A 9252-nucleotide genomic window follows, 5' to 3' on the forward strand; every position below is an offset into this window, starting at 1 on the left:
ATGATGGTTTCTGGTATCTTTGGGAACCCACTAAGCTTTGTGCTTACGGTTTTCAGTGTGTATTTCAAGTACTTTCGGTTCTAAGGGGAAAAGGTCGGAATGACCGCATCACACATACCATAGAGATTCCGTATATCACATGTACTTTGATTTAGATGCATTTCACATGTACTTTCGGTTCTAAGGGGAAGAGCTTGGAATGACCGCATCACACATACCATAGAGATTCTGCATTTCACATGTACTTTGATTTAGATGCATTTGATACATTGTTTTGATGGAATGTACGAATAACATTTGAAAACACTATTTTTATGTATTATAAAATGAAATTATTGGGACCATAGTTTTGGATGTTTCATGTTGGTATCAAAACCTTGGTTTGAGGGATTCGGGCATACCCTCGGAGGTATCTCAACTCAAACCGAGGATTTGGTAAAAAATTTAAATGATAAAGATAATTAAGAAATGGGTTTCTAAAATAAGGAAGGGTGTGGTGCGTGCAATCAGTTGAACTCAAGTAAGTTATCCCCAAAATACCCATACATATTTATATATGATATGAAATGTGAAATTGTGAATCACATGCTACATTAGGGCTAAGGATCTAGGAGAGATGCCTTTGTATGCCTATTTTATGAGCTTATAGAGTTGCATGCTAGTACTAGTCAGTCATTAATAGGATGGCCTGTTTGGGATATGCTTCGTTAACTAGTAAGCGAATATGATGAGTTACATATTATGGGAACTAAATAATTTTAAAGGGTTAGGTTTTATCTCTATTGGGCAGCTCTTTTTTTATTCCAACCATTGTACTGTGAGACCTCTCATTTAAAGAATTATCTAGTTTTTGTAATATGTAATTGTATTGATGTGCTATTTAGAGGAAGTTAGTAGGAGCTCCTTCTACAGCTGATGGCGGAGAGTGGTGTGGAGTTTGCCCTAGGATAACCTAGGTTGAGATTTAATGCTGAGAGCCTGTTTGAAGGGATTGTTGGATATAAAGTAACTTGGTCGAGTGAAGGCACTTCTTGAGAAAAGTACGGATAGATGTGGAAGGTAGTATATGCCTGTACTACTGGAAGCAGAGGATCCATATTCGATTCAAGGAGGGATATAGTGAAGCCAGGCTGCTTGAGTAGTTATGATTTCCCCAATATGTTCATTGATGTTTATTATGATATTATTGTGGTCTATTTTTTGAGTATGGTGGTATTGCGAGGTAGGCTAGGGGAAGTTCCAGTGTTGGGGACGGTTCAGGATCGGGTTCTGGAGCCGAGCAGCTTGATGACTAGATGAAGGAGTTCATCTTGTCTGAGATTACACACAGTATCCTTGATCATACTCCTCTGATTTTTGGCACGGTCAAGTAGGGTATTCTGGAGATTCTTGATGAGAGATTGAGCGTCTTTCGTGTTGATATTATTGGCTTTGATCGGGACGCGCTCTTTAAACTTCAGGGAGTTTCGGGTATATAGAGTCCCAGACTATCATGGGGCTAGGGACCCTATTGCGAACAACAGGTAGTTGGCAGATGTTGCCAATGCCTTTTGTACCAGCCGTTGTCCAGAAGGAGGACAAGGTCAGACTAGCATTCAGCCTTCTGAAGGATGGGGCATGTGATTGGTGGGAGGAGGTAGGTCATGCTATATGATATGATTTTGCTAATGATTCGATGACCTGGAGTGATTTCTCTACCAGGTAAGGCAAGGTTTTGTTAGGATACGGTGGTACGATAAGGTGAAGATTCAAGTTCGAGTGTGAGGTCGAATAATAACTTATCTAAGAAATGGGGACCAAGAAGTTAGATTGGATTCTGTGACTTACTGAAAACAGGAAAGATTAGAAATGGAAAAGAACTATGCAGCAAGTAGTGGAAGGGCCATAAATCACCGATCGTATTCAAGAAAATATAGTTGGTTTTTAAGGGTTTTTAGCAAAATTCTGAATAACGTAAGGTATGACTTCACGACAATGTCAGAAGTCAAACTTTTTTTACCCTTGGCAAGTCACAATGTTTGTAAGGCGTGACTTAAGGCGGCATTTTTCTATATAGTTGATATTTTTATATGTATTTTCAACTATTATTCATTTTTATACATATATATAAGTTAATGCGACGTTTTGGTAAAGCTTGGTGGTAAGTGCAAGCATTGGAGTCATTGCATGCCATGACGAGCTTTTTAAAACCTTGGATTTTAGAGAACCCCATTCCTACAGAGATAAAGTGGGAGACTCATGGTGAGGTGGTGGCTCATATACCGGTGGTGGGAAATAAAGAGAGAAGAACGGTAGAAGCTATAAAGGAGTTTTTCAAAAGTATAATACAAACAGAGTTTTTGGGTCTGGATTTAGGATTATAGAATTTTCTTGGTAGCATAACTATGAGATGGAGGATGAAGAGGATAATAGAAATAGGGTTTAAAAGACAAAGAAGAGGGGAAAAGCGGATAATTAATGTCTTTGGTTAAAGTTACGGAGAAACTAATATTTTGGGAGTTAAATGAAATGATTTGTTTGAATTGATAACATAATTATAAAATTTAAATATGTTAGAATTAGTTGTAATTATGTTTGATCAAAAGTTTAGTGATATTATGTCAGCAATTGGTAGAAAACATTAAAATACAATTAAGATTTTTGATTACTTCATTTGTGAATTAAAGATTCTTTGTTTAATAATGTTTAAATATATGATTAAGAAGCTTAAAATTTAGTAGATTTGATGACTTCAAACCCACTTGATATCATAAATTTATTTTATTTTTTTGTCTAGCCTATTTTTAGGTTATGTTTTAATGATGTTTTGTCGTTCCCAGAAAGTGGGATGTCAAATCAAATATATGAATATAAATCACATGTGGTATTACATAAAATAATGCATTAATTAATATGGTGCAATAAAAAAAAGGTTTGGCTGAAAAACGTTGGACTTTAAAATAAAACATTGAGAAAATCATACGCTAATTATTGATAAGGATTGTAAGCTCTCTCTATTTGTCAATGAATTGATTACTATTTCTTAGACGTATTTTTTATATTCGTAAAAGCCCAATGGGTTGAAAAACAATTAAACCCAACTAAAGATCTTAATCATTTTTGTTGAAATAATCAAATCAAGTGGCAAGGACTTATTAAAATTTCGATAACGAGTATCATGCCCATTAACTATACTAGCTGGAGTACTATTAAATCCTTTTCTTTACAATAGTAATTTATCCATGAGAACATACCAAACGCATACTAATGTATTTTCAATTGTTCATTAAAATTTTGTTGTCAACTCATGCTCCTATTTTATTTCAGGACTTGCAATTCGATCATCATAAATCCAGCTAGCGTGTAAACGAGCTGAATCTAATCGAGTACGACAAAGCTCAAAGCTCAACTCGATTTAAATAGTCAAGCTCTTAGCTTGGATGAAACTAGACTCAAGCCTTGTTTTCAAGCTCAAGCTCAAGCTCGTGAAATGTTCGACACGGCTCGGCTCAGGTTGACTAAGATTTTTTAAAAAAATCATTAAATTGAGTAAGAAATCACTACAAGAATAATGGGCATTAGCGGCAACAGCCACCTTTAGCGGCGAAACATAATTTTCGCGTTATGTGTTGCCGCTAATGCCCATCGATCCCGATCTGCATCGAAATATGAGGTGAAACCTTAGCCGTTGATTTTGTCCCTAATCCAACGACTAAAAATCGATAATGTACATACCAATAGCGGCGACACCAAAAAGGCGTCGCCGCTAATACTCTATATGTACCTAATCGCCGCTAATACTCTATATGTCGTTGCTAATACTCAACGTGTTGCCGCTAAAAGGCGTCGCCGCTAATGCCCTTCGCAGATATAACCCCCTTCAGCTCCTTCCCTCTTCTCTCTTCTATGAACTCATTTATATGTAGAATGTGTCTTTTGTATATGTATTTGTATTATGTATGTATTTGTGTATTAGTGTGTGTGTGTGTGTGTGTGTATATATATATATATATATATATATATATATATATATGAGTGTTTTTATATGTGTATTATGTATGTATTTGTGTATTAGTATGCGTATCATGTATGTATATGTGTTTTTATATATGTATGTATATGTTTTTGTATGTGTATTGTGTATGTATGGATATGTTTTTATAAAGTTTTTATAATTTATAACAATTTTTATAATTTTATAAGGTTTATTTTGTATATGGAAAGAATGTTTAAAAAAAAAACTAAAAAAAGAGAATACTACAATTAGTGGCGACATGGTATTAGCGGCGACGGTAATCTTTAGCAACGACAAATTGGGTATTAGCGACGAACCAACAGCGGCGATCCTTTATCGGCGATGTATCTTAGCGGCGACAATTGGGACCTTTAGCGGCGACGCCTATCATCACTAATATTCATTATTCTTGTAGTGAATATTAAAACATTTTACATGCAAATGTCCAAACTATCAAAAAACCACATTTAATCGTCTAATATCTATATAGCATCAACCACCATATATTTCATAAATATTTTTACGTACTTGAAAAATCCAAAAAAAAAAAAAAAATTATTCTATGCAAAATAACATCAACCATTTAACCATCTACGTTTTTTTTTTTTTTTTTTTTTTTTTTTTTTTTTTTTTTTTCATATTTCCAAAATACAAAAAAAGAACCATTCATCAATGTAAAACAACTTTTAAGTCATACTCAGCACCAGGCTCTTCTACGTGTTGAAATGAAAACAAACAACGACTACAGCTATATAAGCTAAGAAACAATAAATAGCAGCAAAATAAATAAATAAATAAATAAACAGACATGTTTCTATATGTTTATATGTTTCAACAGAATGTATGTTTACTTTTACCTATTCTAATTGTAACCATTAACAACATTAAGACAACAGCCACAATCAATTTATTACAGCTACGTATCGAAATCAAATGCCAATGACCAAAAGAATTCGATGTCGATTTTGTAGACAAGAAGCTTGGGTGGTTCTCAGGCAACCTTCACCGGAGGTGGTGGCCATTTGCGAAGGATAAGAAAAGTAAGAATTATAGAAATAAACAAATATACAATAATAGATCTCCGAAATATTCTAGTTATGTTTCACGTTGTTCTAAAGTAATTGAAGTCTTCATGCAATTCTTTTTAATACTTGAGATGGTGGGTAGTAGAATTTAAAATATTTATTTAATACATAAACATCGGAATGTTTTCCTTAAATTCCAGGGCATCTAAAGTCAATTGTTCATAATACCATTCATTACCATCAAATTTTCTTTCTCATTCTCAAGTTATGAGGTGCAACGCATTAGAGAATACAAAGTTGAAGCAAAAAAAAGGATTATGGTCTCCCGATGAGGATCAAAAGCTAAGAGAATACATAGAGAACTATGGTCTTCGTAGCTGGAGTGCCATACCTATCAATGCTGGTAATTTTCTATGAATGTAGTTAAAAAAGATATTCGACTTTTTCTAAGTAACATATTCGACTTTGAAAATCTAACCCAATTGTAGCGTATGACTTTCAGTTTTTTAAAATTATTAAGGCATTGTACCTTGAAAAATCTATTTAGTAATAGAAATGAAATGTTTTGTATATGAATGACATTGATTCAACCGAGTAGAGTCTTCAAATTATGAGGTTGTAAGCCTTTAATAGGAAAGAATATTACAGGAAGGATGATATTATTTCTTTTATTCGACCATAATAAGGATACTACAACCGACCAATTAATAGTTTACACGTACACATTCCAGGTCTGGAAAGGAATGGGAAGAGTTGTAGATTAAGGTGGGTTAATTATCTACGACCAGGTTTAAAGAGAGGCGCATTTTCAATGCAAGAAGAAGAAACTATCCTCACCCTTCATGGCCTTTTAGGCAACAAGTAAGCAATAGTTATAATTAATCTTCTCTCATTTTAAATCATTAATTTTGGTAAATAATAATAATAATAATAATAATTGCTTCAACAAATATTATGAATTTAATCAGGTGGTCTCTAATATCGCAACATTTGCCTGGCCGAACTGATAACGAGATCAAGAATCACTGGCATTGCTATTTAAAAAAACGAGTAGCAAAATCGGAAAGTCTTGAAGCTCAGAATACAAACACAGGAAATAATGAATCATCATCATCATATATGAATTCAATGTCAAGAAACCTAAGCATTGATTCATCAAATACTGCAAACTGTTCATATGTTGAAGCGGATCAACAGATCCCACATTCTCAGATCAATAAATTACCAAAGATTTTATTTGAAGACTGGCTTAACCTAGAAGAGTTTCATGGACATAATGGTTTGGCATACAATGGTGGGGCTAGCAACAGCTCAAATTACCAAGATACCCTTGTGGATGAACTACTATCAAATGAAGCACCCGCTTACAGCACTGAGACTGCTAACCATGAAAGCAATTATCAAAATGAAGATATGTTTCATAGTACCCAAATGATAATTGATGATTTTTTCAACTTCAATGGTGGAGATATTAATATCGAAGACTTCTTGTATATGTAAGGACGATTGCCGTGGTACACAAAGCAATTATCAAATTGAAGATTCTTGTATATGTAAGGACTACGTGATTTATATTGTCATAACGATGACATCATAGGTTAATTGGTAATACTGTATATGTTTAAACATCTTACCGTTGATGTATTTTGCAAGTCGATGGAGGGTGGTGATGACATCATAAACACTTTATTTTAATAATAAAAAGAATACTCATAGTCAAAAGTAACTTTTTATAACATAGTGTTTTGTATAATCGGTGCTAAAACCTATTTTTCAAGGTCTTAGGACCATCAAAATATTTAGCTATAGGGTATGTTCGGCAAAACTAACGGGTAGCGGTTATCATTTAACGGGTAGCTGGTAGCGGTTAGCAGGTAGCAGGTAGCGTTTGATTTTGAAACCAATTGTTGAAAGCTATTCCATGTAACTTTTGATTTTGGAACGTTTTGTTTAGGCTAAAAGTTAAACGTTCTTGTCGCCGAACAAAACTTTTTTCTTTTCTCAGTAGCGTTTTCTTAAAAGCTAGAAGCTCTCAAACACCGTGTGTCGAACACGCTCATTATCGCTCATTATCGATCAAGATCATTTACGTAAATTCTAAATTTTTTAAATAGACATAAAGGTATACTTAGTAATTGTCACTTCACCTAATTTCTAGAAACCTGCAAATTATATTTGATATTTATTTAAATGTAATGAATTTCTCTCTTTATACCGACCACCAAAAGCACATAAACCCTATCACCCACCTTAAGACCACACCATATTCTACGAAAAATCCTTAGATCACCTTAAGACCAGCCACCTTGTGCCTCTTGTGATCAACTCTTACATCATCTTCTTCATCTTGACTGAAGTTCTTTTACTAGAAAATCATGCGTCGAAGGACCACCGACCTTTATCGCGGTAGCAACCCTAACCCGCTACTGTAAGTCTATAACCCACGTCAGCAACATCTATTCATCAGATTTATCATAAACATAAAAATAGTACGAGCTTTTCTAGGGCGCCATATTCTTTTTGCAGCATTTTGACACTGTAACCTCGCTACCACATATGCCCCATCTAATATCCCTTTATGTACATATCTCTTTATGTAAATAACTAAAGTGCTTAATCTTTTACGATTACGACTAATATTAAATTTATTATTCATATATAGCTATAAGTATATAAATATATAATTGTATTCTTAAAACTATAATATCACTACAAGAAACGCGAGCGTTAGCGGCGACATGAATAACCGCTAAAAGATAGATATGTCATCGATAAAGCCTTTTGTGGCGGCGTATCGCCGCCAAAAGATCACCATTGTTGTCTCGCTGCAAATGCTACATATGTCGTCGTTAATGCTCACTATCGTCCAGTGGTGATTTTTTTAGGGTAAACCAAATAATATACAAAATATGAACGAGCGACAGTTGTCTAACCTTAATTCATTTTATTTAGCAAAAATATATATTGTAGATACAATATATATGTAACCTTAATATTTTGTGTGTGGACCAAGACCCACTCTTGCCCTATATTGACTACACCCCTACTGTTGTCCCAAATGCGCAGTTTTCGCAACAGACTTGTTGCTACTAATACATATTCGTCGCCGCTAAAGGCATCGCCGCTAATTGTATTTGTTTTTAAATATTCAACATTAAAATTATAAAAAACAATATAACATGTATAAAAACTGCTATGAAACTTTATTTTGCAAAAAAAATAGTTTGAAACGTTAACCATACTTAATACTATATCCAATCCAAAATATTAATCTATATACATCCGATCCAACATATTCGTCCAAACATAGTGTAATATATCCAGAATATGAATTCAAAAAAAACATTTCATAAATCCTTAAAAAGTTGCTACTCGTCCTCATCAATCCCTCGTTTCTTTCATTTTCATTTTGTGACAACAACGATTAAAACCAATCTTCGAGTGCCGCACTACAGGTCAGGTCTTTTAGTATAGTTTGCAGCATTTCCAACAAAAAAAGAAAACAAAATATATTACCAAAATATCATAATAGCATTGTACTTTCTAAAAATTACCAAAATAAAAAATACCAACTTACCATTATAGCATTCTACTTTCCAAATACACTTAAACATACACCATACAAAATATTGCATATACATTATAACATTGTACTTTTTTCATTTTTCATTATAGCATTGCACTTTCTAAAAATTATCAAACTACAAAATACCAACATATCAAACTATAATCAAACTACATCATACACAATATTCCATATACATTCTGACATTGTACTTTTTTCATTTTTCCATTATAGCATTGTACTTTCCAAAATTACCAAACTACAAAGTCCCGGTATATCAAATTATAAACAAACTACATCCTACACAATATTACATATACATTATAACATTGTATTTTTTTTTCATTTTTCATTATAACATTGTTCTTTTCAAAAATTACCAAACTACAATATACCAACATATCAAATTATAACCAAACTACATCATGCACAATATTTCATATACATTATAACATTATAATTTTTTTCATTTTTCTACTATAGCATTTTACTTTCCAAAAACTACCAAACAACAAAGTACTAATATATCGAATTATAACCAAACTACATCCTACACAATATTGCATATACATTATAGCACTATATTTTTATTAAATTTTCCATTATAACATTGTACTATAGTAAACTAACAATTACGAATATATCATTATATCATTCTTCTTTAGAAA

At 33.1% G+C, this 9252-nt stretch overlaps 1 pseudogene; it reads left to right on the plus strand.

Moving 5' to 3' along the window:
- Nucleotides 1-5286: 5286 nt before the first annotated feature.
- LOC145016381 (transcription factor LAF1 pseudogene) lies at nucleotides 5287-6519 on the plus strand (annotated as a pseudogene).
- Nucleotides 6520-9252: the final 2733 nt, after the last annotated feature.

The sequence above is a fragment of the Lactuca saligna genome, chromosome 9, assembly GCF_052625555.1.
Source record: "Lactuca saligna cultivar CGN05327 chromosome 9, ASM5262555v1, whole genome shotgun sequence".
Classification (NCBI taxonomy): Eukaryota; Viridiplantae; Streptophyta; class Magnoliopsida; order Asterales; family Asteraceae; genus Lactuca; species Lactuca saligna.